A 13,915-nucleotide genomic window follows, 5' to 3' on the forward strand; every position below is an offset into this window, starting at 1 on the left:
ACACATCGACTATATTGCTTGTTGATTAGAAAATTGTAACAGCGCTAACACATGCATCCACAAAGTAACAAGGATGCTTGTCTCGCCCTTGTTACTTTGTGGATGCATGTGTTAGCGCCGTTACAATTTTCAAAGCAAGTATGCACCAACGCGCCCAGAAAGAAATCTCAATATTGCTTGTTGTGCGGGAGCAAAGATGCTTCTTAGCGTTTATTTCTAAGGAAGTGTGTTGATTTTCTGGGGTGGGGGGGGATAAATTTATTCTGATGAGGAAATTGGGCCTGTAAAACATGCTTAGCCACTTGCCGGTTGGGCTATGCTAAAAAGCCAACCTCTCCTTAGCAAGGGGCACGGGTTTGGGAACAGCCACGGTGCACTCTTTTGGAGGTTCCACACCCAATCGTGAACTTATTGCTTGACAGCAAATGCGACCAAGGACGACTGGTACAAGATCAAATGCCGCCGAGTTTACGGGAAGTTGATGCGGTACAATGAGGCACAGGATGGTGAGAAAAAAAAGACTAGCAGAGTTTTCCAGAGCCAATATGAGCCAAATAGACGATCTTCTTGTATAACAGCTGAGTAGTTAAATTATTTTTACCTATGACAATGTAATTACAATGTTTCAACATGGTAAAACAAGCTTATTTACTGTTCAAAAACGCTTGCATGCAAAAACTTATTATTCGGCGCACGCAGACACGTAAACATACAAAGAGCAAAATTAGTACCAGGCTTCCATAACTGCTCAAGTACTATGCATAAAAGTTGCGAAGTATAACGAGACACACAATAAATGAGACGAACGCCGAGTCAAAGGCGCAGCATTTTAAAGCATATATTGGTTAAAAATATTGCGAACGCGAAAGAACAACCACTGTGTGATGACGCTAACAGTTAGAAACAAAAAAAGTTAGCGACGTGCTTTACGCGAACTAAATGTGCAGTGCAATGCTGTGATGAAATTAACACCCTGTCCTGCGAAAGTTATAAACATCTTAGTGCAACTTTGCATACGAGTATCAAGAGTACCGTACCCATGACTTGGCTCGCAAAGAACAACACTGCAACATTACCTTGATACTTTCTGCCCTTTATTTTGTTGCTTCATTGCCTATGTACCACTTCCGGGGTTCAGTGAGCTGTTGTTGTTGTACAGGTCCATCGTCTAAGGCGACAACAGCCTTGGCAACAGTGAGCACCATGAAAGGTCAGTAGGACGTTTTTTCCTAGCGTTAGCTAACATTAGCCGCATGCACTCAATTTGATAGGTCGTGCCATTGCAAATGGCCTAACGTTCTGAAGCAGTTATAAGCATTATTTTCAAGAATAACCGCCATCTGTGTCGCCTGCCCTTCATAAAACTCTGCTCTTGGTTGATTGGTGTTATGAAGACGTCAAGCCGTTCGTGACTTTAAAGTAGTGGGACCGCAGCATTGAAAGTGTGGAAATGCAGGCTAGATAATGGTTGCTGTACGGAGGATCCGTTTTCCTCGGGGGATTGTAAACAACGCTATTCGTCTTTCCCGAGCGAATATAAGTGACGTTGTTGAGCGTCCAGAGAAACAATCACACAAATTTATCTTGACGTTCACCGCGGCGTGGTATGGACAGGGCTGTTCAGCATAAACGCGGATGCATTGCGCGCACAAGGCTCGTGCGAGCAGTGGAGGCCAAGACGCTTCCTTGGCTCCGGCATGGCCGGTTGACCCGACCGTGAAGGGGCTTGAGCTTGCGTCGTCACCCCTGCAGCCAAACGCGTTTCTGTAGTCCTAATCTTCCACCCGCAAGCCGTGCATGCGTCGTGGATAGCAGAACGGCGCGACAGCCCCAATAGGTACGGTGCAATTGCACTTCGTGTTCATAATTTTGCCGAGTAAGCCTTGAATTTACTAGTACTATCGCCGCGAAGGAGGTAGCGTCGAAATGACGTAGTACAAATTCCCCATGTGTGTGGCTGTGACGACGTGAGCGCGCTACCGTGCGCGTGCCACCGCTGCAACGAAGTCCCGAAGACGACGACGACCGCGACGAAGGCACGTGCCTGATATTGCAACGGGAGAGGGAAAAGACGCGGAAGAGGCGCACGAGAGTATCGTGGCTCGAGCGTGGAACATTGAGGCGGCGCCATTGTGGGACGAGGCGGCGGACGAAGAAGGCAGCAGAGGCGGAAGCAGCAGTCTGTCGAACAATAGGTCGTCGCTTTTGCCTTCTGTTCTACGTCTGTGAAGCTGACTTTACAGCAGCCGCTCTGCTCTTGGTCCTGCAGTTCCTTCGTGAGTATCTCATCTTGCTATAGACATTGCAGATGTTGCTATAGCCTCCAGTTGCAGCAGCTTAGCCACAGCAGACAATCGACGCCTGCATTGCACTGGCCGGGGAACTACTGAGGCATCGGTGCAAAGCAGTTTGGGGAATGATTTTTGACTTAATATCCAAATGTGTTTGCAGTTGCTATATTGTGGAAGAGCCTTGTTTTTGAATACTTAGAAGGGAGATGTTTTTGAATACTTATCAAATATGCGTATGTATCTTTGTGTGAGACATAGAGCGTACGTTACGCGTTTCTTTAAAAGTCTGTTTGTGTATAATCGCTTCAAGCACACGCTGCGGTTAATAAGCCTAAACCATGAAAGGCATGCACAGCGTGGTAGTCATAGCGCAGTAACTTTAGAATGGCTCTCACAAGTGTTGTAGCTGTATTACGAAGTGAATCGGGAGTACCTGCAGTTTCATGGGAAAATTAATATCTCGCTTGTTTTGTCTTTCCTGTCACTACATTTCATGAACAAGTTTCTCGTAATAGCAGGTCATCATTAGTTTTTGTTTACTTTAGACTAATTATAGCTTACTTTCCTTGCACGCTTCGACCAGAAGCCATTCCATGGTGATCGGATATGCAGGACGGGAGCGGACAGCGACAGTGCTCGGGGCAACGGAATGGCGTCAACGAGGTCTCATTGGCTCATGGCGAACGACGCAGGTAAGTGTGACACGACCGATTTGGAAGAGGCCGGCACGGTATGCTACCGGTGCTTGGATTCACCTGACGGGATAGTGTCGTACGTATGTAGATTCACTGTCAAAGCCTGGCTGTCTCGACATTCGCAAAATTTTTTCGCAATATGGTAGTTCATTATTGTTGGAGGGTAAGAGGAGCCCTAAGGCGTGCCAAAGTGTTCCCCAAAAAATGTATCGCGTGTTCCTCTCACTAATGCAGCTTCCATTTTGTGCAAGTAGGTTTGCATAGGGCTCTTCCTGCCCGAAACATGTGGAGCGATTTGGATGCGAATCAAGCTTGTTTGATATGCAAATAGGATCATTTGCGCCGCGCACTTCCAAGCCTCCCCTTTGAAGGCGCATATATATGTAGGAAGTAGTCGGTTCTCTTTCTCTCTCTCTCAACAACGAGCTTAAGATTTTATTTAAATTGGTGCGCTGGAGTCCGTGTTTTTTTTTTTTTTGTGTGTGAAACCTTATTAGACCTACGGGCATAAAAATCGTAGGAATTACCTGTTTTATTAAAACAGATTCAGTGACTATTTCCCCCATCATTTCAGGCAGTGCTTTGCGAGATAAAAGCATAGGCTGGTCCTCACCTAATTCATGTCCTCAGTCGGGACAACCGGTTCGACATTTTGAAGCAGTTTGAAGCATTTGAAGCATGGCTTATGCGGACATTACTTGCACGAGAACTCGAAACACCTATCCAACTAATTAACGAACATTCCCTAATTATATTCAGAATTAGTTACTTTAGGCCACATATTATAATTTACGAATTGTAACCGTTGAACTTGAAGGACGTGTCCACTTGAAATGAATTTGGAGGGTGATATCAGTTTCAAGATGCTATTTCCATAGTGTGGGACGAAGTACATGGGCGTCCGAGTTACTTTTGTGTTTCAATGCAAGTATTTTGTTAAGAGTAAGCGGAATAACAGTGCATTTTTACGCCGACTTTGATTGCTGATACCTCCAAACTGGCGTCGTTCTGGAAGTTAATTCTAATTTAGTACGCCTTGCAAACTAACCGGCTACATTTCGTAAGTCGCAATACATTCCATAAAATAATTAATCTAGAAAATCAATTAGTGATTTTTGGTAATTACTTGAAGCGATGTTTTGAGTTCTCGTGCAAGTATTGTCCGCCTCTCTGAATAATCTAGCTGAAGGACTAGAATTTTTATTTGAACCGGCTGTTTTTAAAAATTCCGTAAGGTTTCAGAAGGACCACCCTGAATACTTGTGTAACATAAGTTAATTGCACGTGCGGCGAAATACGGTGCAATAGACACGCGTATTGAACAGTTATTAACGCTTCGACCTTTCATTACGGCGGGGCTGTGGGCCAAAGAGTCAAACCGCTTCGTACGTGTCTGTGGAAAACAGTTATCTCCGATCGCTGTGCTCGCGTATCTTTTTGAAGAAACGTAGGACGCCGACAGCTAGATGAATGCAGGAGAATCCTTGTTCACGTGTTCTGCGACGCACATTCCCAAGTACCTTTGCATACGTACAGAAGTACCGCAGATACCGTGAACCATTCTTAAACTAAGGCGCCGCATAGGATTTCAGCAGTTCCGTGCAAACTCTTGCTAGGCGTGCGTCAAAAATAAGCTCACCCTATAGCGAGTGCCTATAGATCCACGAGGATTTCGAAATGCCAATGAACGTGCTTTCCAATAGATAGATTCACATGCAAGTTCCCCTCAGCATAAGCGACATTTCAGCGCTGCCTCATTTGCCAAGCTGGATTTCTTTTTTGCCAGTTAACCCTTGAACGCACCTACGCACGTCGCGTAACAGGGATGAACACTTGAGCAGCTGGCGTTTTAGAAATTGAGGAATTTATTATATTCTTTAGTTTAACTCAAAAGACAGGGACACGCGATGTCACTGCACTGCTTGAAAAACGTATTTGCCGCAAACAGGACCGTCACAAAGCGGAAGACTGACGACATGGCTGACGGTCCTGTTTGCGGCAAATGTCTTTCCGCTAATACCTACTAAGCCAAGAAGGAGTTTTCCTGAAGCGCTGTATCACTAAGATCGACTCTATCGATGTCACGCGATGCACTTAGTTCCATATTCTCGCCCGCACCTTCATTGAGTAACGCTGTCTTCTTTATTCGCTCATGTTCCTGTATTTTTTCAACGTCGTACGACTGCTCTATGAGTCATCCTATCACTATCTTGGTGTGCACAATTGTGTACACAGTGCCTGAAAGAGTTAACCGCTTTTCGCTCTTTGCAGAGAAGCCAGTTGCAGTGGGTCGGCGAGACCGGGCAGGAAAGGAGCGAACAGCGGAAGTGCTCAAGACAACGGCATCGTGGAGAGCTACGCCTTCCGTCTACCTTCTGCGAGGGTGAATACCGTTGCAGGTGGTAGACGCAGTCCGGGCGAGACCCAAGCGAACAGCAGTTGTGCCTTAAGGCACCCGAAGATACCGAAGAATGACTGGGCACGAGTGAGGGGAAGGTCAAGCCTGCCGATAGCAGTAAGTTTATGTTTGGCACCGTTCAACTTACTTGCTCCTAAAATTCTGCAATGTTCTAGTACAGGAAGGAGGTCGGTGCATCTTTTAAAATGGGCCACAAACGGTCGCTTGCTAAAACTGCATCGAACAAAAACATGTTATTACATTATCGTTTCTATCCTTGCAGCCGTGCAACACTCGCGCCTAGCTTTGGTGTCGTTGTGTAGGGGGAACAAGCTATTATACGATCATGCATGGGTCTCGCGCACAGTTGACGCGCTTGACACGCCGCCCATGAAGCAACCGGCGCTAAATTTAGCCACTCGCTCAGCGTTCAGAGAGCTATCGCAGTATAGCTCGACAGAACGTTTGTCGATGCGAGCGGGAGTGGTCGCATTTGAGAGAGAACACTCAGCCATAGCAGGTACATTTCCCGAACTGGAGAGCTGCGCTCATTAGGAGTATTAAATTTCTTCACGCTTCCTAGGTATGCAATCCCCGCGTTCTACAGGTAGTGTCCAGAAACGACGTGAACAGAATCGGGCAGCAAAACACACGGTTCGCGCCCACCACCATTGAACAAGGTGGGCCCATGGACTACGAATAGTGACGATAGCAACATTAGACCGCAGCCCCAGCCCCCCACTAGAGGTATTGTAAGGTAAGCTTTATAATGCTTGAATAAATCCACGTGGTTTACTTTGATATGGCTGTTTAAATGAAAAATATTTGGAGAGCGCTGACGCTTCGCCTTTAAGAGTGGAGCTCGACAGCATTCAAAGATCCCTGACTGCTTCTCACGCTTCCCGGCAGCCTATGTAACGGTAATGTTTATCGGGAGATGCTGGTTGTCAACGCTGCGTACGAAGGTGGGCTTTGTGGTAGAAATGCGGCCTCTTCTGTGGGCCGCGATGCGATTGCGACGGAGGCGAGCGCCAGCTGGAGGTGTTGCAAGGAACTGGGCACGCCGCTCCATATCGCGCCGGCGCGCACGAATGGTGGACGCCGCGGCCGGTCTGTGTGTGTGAAGGGCTTTCTCGTGTGTTTTCTCGTATAGTCCAATTACAATCCGAGAACTATGATGTGTGTAGGTTGTGCGTAAATCGTAGTTTTCAATTTTTTTCCACGTATTTTAGCTTGGTCAATTCAATTAGTTCAGTAAAATCATTGCGTGACATGGAGGGCCTGGGTATGGGTGTTCGAAAATCTTTTTGCCAAAACGACATCCGATGCCGTACGCCGATGGCGGATTTTCTGCGACACGGGCTCGTTAACGCTATTACGTTAAAACTTACTCGACCATGAATTTGTGCGTGAGTAGATCGCGCCATAGTCGCAACGCGTATTACGCAATCAGAACTAAATTTAGCCTAGCGCGCGGCGTACAGAGGCGCCCAGGTTGGCAGTACGTTTGTCCATGCGAGGAAGTGTGGTCGCGCTAAAGAGACCTCACTATGTCATACAGTGTGTAATTAATCAAACTAGGACTCATCAGGTGGCCTACAAGTGCGCAATTTGTTGCAGAGATATCACGCTTTATCGGCTAAGGCACACCTCCGTTCTACCCGTAAGGACTCCTGAAACGACATTGACTGTGAAACAAAAAGACCCGTATGCGCCATAACTCTCATATAACCGTCCTTTGAACTCTGTTCTCCTGAGAGTTTCGATGACCTCAACTAGCTGTAGCATAAGTTAGGAATGTAAGCTTTTTGATGCGTGAATAAATGTTCCTTGTGTATTTGGTTACGTTATTCATTTACCGTGGTGCTCATACACCCTCTGCAGCTGGCCAAGACGTTTCACGTACTCCACGGCGGTTATATTGGCTACCCAACTTTTTAGGCGACCTTGTAGTTGCCGATTGGGCCTGCTGAGGAACTTGTTTGTGTAAACTTGTTCGAAGCTAGTAATCCTCTTGCGTCCGTTCACCATGAAAAGACTTCGATTAAAAGTTTGGAGAGGACGCGAGAAACTGTCTTTGCGAACGGAATTTATATTTTGTAATACCTGCCGCAACATCCGTGAAACCGCAGAAGTGGCCGAACCTTTAGGTAAACTCCGGAGGATGGCAGGTGTGACAACGGTTCCTTTGGCATTTGGAATGTGCCGACTGCGCTTCAATTGATTATTAGACTAGTGTTAGCTTACAAAGCAGGAAGAAGGGGTTTAGGTTTTATTTCACAAGCGTTAAAAACGATGCAACATTCTAGGAATGTTATTGTTCCGTGAAAAGTGTAATAATAACAATTACATGGAGTAGTAGTTACTCTCTCCGACGTCACATGACCGCGTAGGCTGCATCCCGATGTGGCAAGCGTGATTCCTTTGTAATCTGTATAGATTGCTTGCAGTGTCGAGTGTGTCAAGACAAGGTAATGTGCCGTGAACAGGCAGGTTTATCAAAATTATAGCACTAATATTTCATTGTTGTGTTCCGCAAACAGCTATCCCGTAAGTGTAAACAAAAAATCAAGGAGCGTGTAATACGTTTCCCTGTTTTTCGCACCTTAGTTCTCCAATCTCGTGTACCCAGTCGTCGGGAAGGTCGGGCAAAACGTGAGCGAGCAGCGGTGGCCCTGGAAGCGCCATACAAGTGCCATTGTCAAGCAAGATAACCAGCTGTGAGGTAGGTGTCAGTAAGGTTGGAAGTGTCGGTTCATGGCAATGGCCGCCACAGTGCTTTCATTCCTTGGCTTCGCAGGGCGCGACGCATCGAGAACTTCGGATATTTTGCATCCAATTAGCATGTTTATGGTAGTTAAGTACTCTTCGGGGGAAGTCTCAATGTCAGCTAACCATTTTCCCACCAACTTGGGTCACTGGATCATCGTCTAATGGTTAGAAAATCGTGGTGCTTTGATGAGGCAACCTCGTTCGAAATTGCATCGTCAGGTCAGCTTTAGTCACGGGTGTTTGACAATACGTATATGCCGCTGATCAGTTAAGATCGTTTTCCGCCAACTTTGGGTATGTGTTTGAGTTTTGGGTATGTGTGCGCGCTCATGTGCTGCTCGTGAAGAAACGCCGTTCAGCCCAACTTGGATCACTGCGTATGAGAAAGTAGGTATGTACGTGCTACACTTCAGTGAACCTCTTTGACGTGAATTTGTCGCTGCGTACTTGAAACAGGGTATGTTCCGCTCTTTAATACCGCCCTGGGCCATTGCGTATGCCCCACGCCACATGTGCCACAACGTATGCGCCTCTTCAAAGCAAACTTGTTTCATGTCCACCTGGTTCACTGGGTATGTGTAACTGGGTATGTGCCGCAATTCGATGACAAAATAAAAACACTAAAATTCTCCTGTAGTCATATCCAGTTACACACAGCAAGTCAGAAATCAGCGTATAAGATCTTCACGGAAGGGCGGCACATAAACAGTGACACATAACCAGTGAACCAAGCTGGCGTGAAATATGTTTATTCAGGAGCGGCGCATACCTAGTGGCACATGCGCAATAACCCAGATTCACATCGAGGAGTGGAACAGATTGAGGCACAGCCCATAATGAGAGCGTTATGTAGCCTAAGAATCGCATTATAACGTATTGTTGAAGGCACAAGAACAATATAATCGTGCAGTTATAGCAATATAGGTTTTCGTGCGCTGTTATTTATAGATAAGATGAATTCGCGACTGTTTGCGAGGTAGGTATCAGTGACCTTGACATTGCCATTTACGGAAGTAGTCGTCATAGCTTTTCCAATGCCTGACTATCGGGCGAGATATCCTTAAAAAAAAAATTCCGCCGGGAAGGCGAAGCATCGATTGCGATAGCAAATTAGTGGGCAGGTATATGGAGAACGGATAGAAGTATTATCGGCAGTATAAACTTGTAAACATAGGCATACTAACTAAATTAGCAAGCATGGTGTCACGCTCGCACAAGCAAATATGAACATATGTCATTGGACAACCGCGTAAACTCACTGTCGAAGCGCAGTAGTGAGGAGGTGCGGCAGCAGCAGCGAGCGAATTGACCTTCGTGCTACGTCGGCAATCTATGCGAACCACGGTATACGAATATACTGTATACTTCTTACACCGTGATGCGAACTAAGCCTTAAAAATAGTACGCCGCGACCTCTGTCCCCCTCGCAGAGGGATTTCAATATAGCGGAATGGGCGGGGGCACCCGGCCGCCTGGGCCGCCCGGAATCGATAGCGCCCCCTCCCCACTCTCTCCCCGGAGGCTTTAGCCCAAGGGAAGATGGCGCGCTTCCTCCCGCTTTCCTCTCTTGGCTGCGCGAGATTGAGCCGCGATCGCCGACTCACCCTAGCACGCTTTTTACTCGCACATACACCATACTGCGTGCACGGACGATTTTAACGCCCTTGTGCTTTATACGGAACCTCACGGCGACGCCGACGGTGCCAGCAGAAATGCGCCTGGAGTGTCCACATAAACGTTGTCGCAATTATAGATGGTGGTTAGTTTCCTGCACTTTTCGGAACGGAGGACATGTTGCGACGTACCCACTCTGCGTGTTTAGAGTGCTGACCCGCGGCAGGTCCATGCCTGATCAATCGCAGACCAGAGGTATGAGACTGGAGATGACGGGAAACACTGCACGCACGGACGCATGCGCGCTCACAGGGTGCATTGGGCGTTCTAGTATGGTGTCACCTGCTGTTGTATGGTGACCGGCGGCATTCGGCGAGTCTTGAACTCCGTCCTATCGCACGCCGTAGCCGTTGGACTAGAGTGCCATGGAGTTTCCTACAATTGGCGTGGCGAGCGTTCAGCCACCATGGGAATGATGGGTACACTATATGGATTGGGCTGATCTTCGCGCTTGGGGCTTAAGAGGATGGGGTGGCTTCGCTTATTACGCTTTACCGGACCCTAAATTGGCCTAAATTTCAAAGCGATGTATACTTACAACTTTGACAATGTCGACCTAATTATCTGTAACGCAGTACGTTCAAGAAATGATCGCCTTACAACTAGGCACTAGCGCCACAGTTCCCTCCAGTAAGTGCATGAAACTCTATGCAGAATGCATCGCGCGCTAGCTTGACTGGTCAGCAGCTTGCTGGCCTACAGTTCGGATGCACTGAAGAGAGCGTCTCGAGTTTTAGTCTTCGCGAAACGAGAAAGCCATTGTTCGTCGCGAAACAGTCGTGTGTGCGGTGCGTGGCAACAGCCGATTGCCACGCTGCTGTGGGCAATGCTTAACGCTCCGGAGCGTACTATACAGGTGGCATACTTTCGGCGATCTAGGCGTCGCCGGCGTGACGTGTCCGAGTTGTAGGCTGGGTTGTACGTGTCTGAGTTTGCTGGCTTTGCCGATCGTCTTCCTGGAAAGCTGGAAACTCCGCACTGCACCCGCCCTTCTAAAGCGAGCATCTGGAAGCCGCAACTACTTCTAAATGCCGTTCGAGCTACTTTGCCAACTTGTTGATTTATTCATATAAATGGCTCGACTACCGTTTTTGCTATCGGCTTGCTATTGGCCGTACAAGCGTTACACACACCTATCTCAATTCACCTAGTTATTCGGGCTCTTTGCGTAGGTTACTCTTGCAAACACACAACACTCGATGTGTGCTCCGAAACACGTGTGAGCTTCTTTGGGCCCCCGTAAAAAAGAAATAGCCGATCATTACATAACTGCGCCAAGAATTTCGACGCATCTTCTAAGATGTGACTGAAAAAGGCTTCCCGATCGGCCTCGTGTTTATATATACACAGGTCACGTGATGCTCTTCAGAGATTCCCTCGTAATTTTCTGAGCATCACAAGATTCAGCCCAAGCATCAATACCTCCTATTGTCTGCCAATCTTGTTCTTTTAAATCGGATTCACCTCAGCAGCCGCCTGTTAATAGGCTGCGCTTTTGCGATGCACTGTAGGACATGACGTTTTTCATTGGGCTCAACGCGTAGGCGGCTGTATAGCGCCGGATTTAGGGACAGAGAAGCTGACATTTCAAGAAACCCCAATTTTTAGGTTTACAAGGATAATATTTTGCTTTTTGGTAAAAAGAGAACCTAACAGGAAGATGGAGGTTTGAAACGATAAGTTTTCGAACGACGAATGGCGCGAGAGCCACGTTTCGAACAGGGGACCTTGCTTCATTTCTCGCGGCTTGCCTTCACGAAGTCGATTTTCTTTGTCAAAAGGTTGGCGCCAGCATATTTCCGTGTTTGATCATTGTTAACAGCTTTGTTTATCACGACGCTAAAAGTTGCCATGACGTCAGAATGACTACAGTGCCGAGTTGTGCCTTCACGGCAGCATTTAGTACTGACCCTCCAGTTTACTGCTGACCGAATTGGGTCAGAAACGAGCTGAGGAAAATTTCTGTATGCGAATAGGCAAGCATATAGAATAAGGAACACGTTAATATGTAGTACGAATCCATAAACGTGTAATCTCGATGTTTCGGCAGCACTAACTGATGACAACAATTTTTTCAAACTCTTTAGCTGAAGTATAATATGCAGCGCACTGGCGGACCAGTAATTTCTATGCATCTAACGGCATGACTATTTACTGTTTTATCTTCTGCATATTTGATCACAAAAGAAGCAAATTAATAGTCATGATGTTTCTGAATATGCTTTTCGCTTTTCACGCTTTGCAGGAAAGCCAGTCGACGCGCATCAGCCCGGACTTGGCAAGATGGAGGCGGACAGCCGCAATCCTTCCAGGAACAGCCTTCCAGGAACCGGTTCGGTACATATTTAGGTATGTATATCCTTTATGCCATGCAATGTTGTATGACACAGTTGCTCATACCAGGTCTTACATTTTTGGCAAAATTGTTCGTCAGAATATTGAGAATGGCAGCCCGCAAGTGTCCATAAAACAAAACGCCGACAGCGCATGCCTTTGATCTAAAATTTTCTCGGACCTATTAATTGCGCAACAATAACAGAACTCAAACATGAAAATGATTTGCCGCTGCTCTTCACTGCCTCCGGTGTCAGACCAGGAAGATGTTGACCTTTGAAGTATACCCAAATAGGAAAGAGTAGCGGTAAAGTCGCTAAGACGTACTCTGGCTTTATTAAAAATTGTCCTATGGCAGGATTCAAAGGGAGGACATCCCCCTCAACAGCTGCTTTCTACTTAGTCTACGTTTACTTTTTTTCATACTGCTAATAGAGCTACGAGTCTTACGCTTCTCCTTGTATAACGGCTGACTAGTTAAATTTCGATGGTGAGAAAAAAGCTAGCAGATATTTCCAGAGCCAACACGAGCGAGACAGACGATCTCCTTGTATAACGGCTGACTAGATAAATTTATTTTACCAATGACAATGTAATTACAGTGCTCTAACGTGGTAAAACAAACTTATTTACTGTTAAAAAAAGCTTGCATGCAAAAAATTATTTTTCGGCGCAGGCAGACACACGTAAACATACAAAGAGCAAAATAAGTATCAGGCTTCCATGACTGCTCATGTACTATGCAGAAAAGTTGTGAAGTAAAACAAGACACAATAATTCAGACGAACGCCGAGTCAAAGGCACAGCATTTTAAAGCATATGTGGGTTGAAAATATTGCGAACGCGAAAAGACAACCACTGTGTGATGACGCTAACAGTTAGAAACAAAGAAAGTTCGTTTTACGCGAACTAAATGTGCAGTGCACTGCTGTGCTGTGATGAAATTAATTAAGCTATAAAAATCTTAGTGCAACTTGTTGCGCGGGAACAAAGATCGTTCTTAGCGTTAATTTCTATCTAAGGAAGTGCAACATTACCTTGATCCTTCCTACCCTTTATTTTGTTGCTTCATTGCCTATGTACCATTTGCCGGGTTCAGTGTGCTGTTGTTGCTGTACAGGTCCATCATCTAAGGGGACAACAGCCTTGGCCACAGTCAGCACCACGAAAGGTCAGTAGGATGTTTTTCCTTAGCGTTAGCTACGAAAGTACCACTCATTGCAGTAATTTTAATTCGTTGTGAGGCTATTGTTTGCTTTCCGCTCTAAAGGCCACGGATACTTCACCGCGTTGCACCGGCCCTATGCATTGTGGCATATTAGGCACATGCGCTCAAAGTTGCATTAATCTTCAAGGCTATGAGGCTATAGTTTGTAGCCCTCTCTCCGTGTGTGCTTCATGTTTGTGCTTATTTAATGAGCCTACATTTGAACTCAACGGCTGTATTCTGCCAGTGTCCGTGTGCGTACGGCAATGAAGGAAAATAATAAATTCAGTTATTTACACTGCCACTCCACGTTAGGACAACCCCTAAGTAGAGCCACAGACGGACACAGGAATATAGGGGCCTACCAAAATCAAGCCACTGGGAACTAAAGTATTTCTCTCTGTATGTCTCTCCTAAGAAGAGCAAGCTGGCCTTCGGCAAGAAATGTTTCTTCTGGGTAGCTTTTCCAGAGATTACTAATTGCTCCTCTCTTCGAACGTCTTACATCTATAGGCCAGCGCCATGCTTTCCGAGGAGCTGGGTC

The 13,915-nt window shown here is 46.4% G+C and overlaps 1 long non-coding RNA gene across 2 annotated transcripts in view; it reads left to right on the forward strand.

Annotated features, from left to right (window-relative positions):
• Window positions 1-2,902: 2,902 nt before the first annotated feature.
• Window positions 2,903-13,915, forward strand: part of LOC126523582 (uncharacterized) — a 29,828-nt gene continuing 18,815 nt past the window's right edge. Inside the window, exon 1 of one of the 2 annotated variants that reach the window (XR_008610804.2) lies at window positions 2,903-2,983. This is a non-coding gene — a long non-coding RNA (uncharacterized lncRNA). Of the gene's footprint in view, window positions 2,984-13,099; window positions 13,336-13,915 lie in introns of those variants that run through there. The other variant, XR_008610803.2, reaches the window with a different exon arrangement.

The sequence above is a fragment of the Dermacentor andersoni genome, chromosome 6, assembly GCF_023375885.2.
Source record: "Dermacentor andersoni chromosome 6, qqDerAnde1_hic_scaffold, whole genome shotgun sequence".
Taxonomy (NCBI): domain Eukaryota; kingdom Metazoa; phylum Arthropoda; class Arachnida; order Ixodida; family Ixodidae; genus Dermacentor; species Dermacentor andersoni.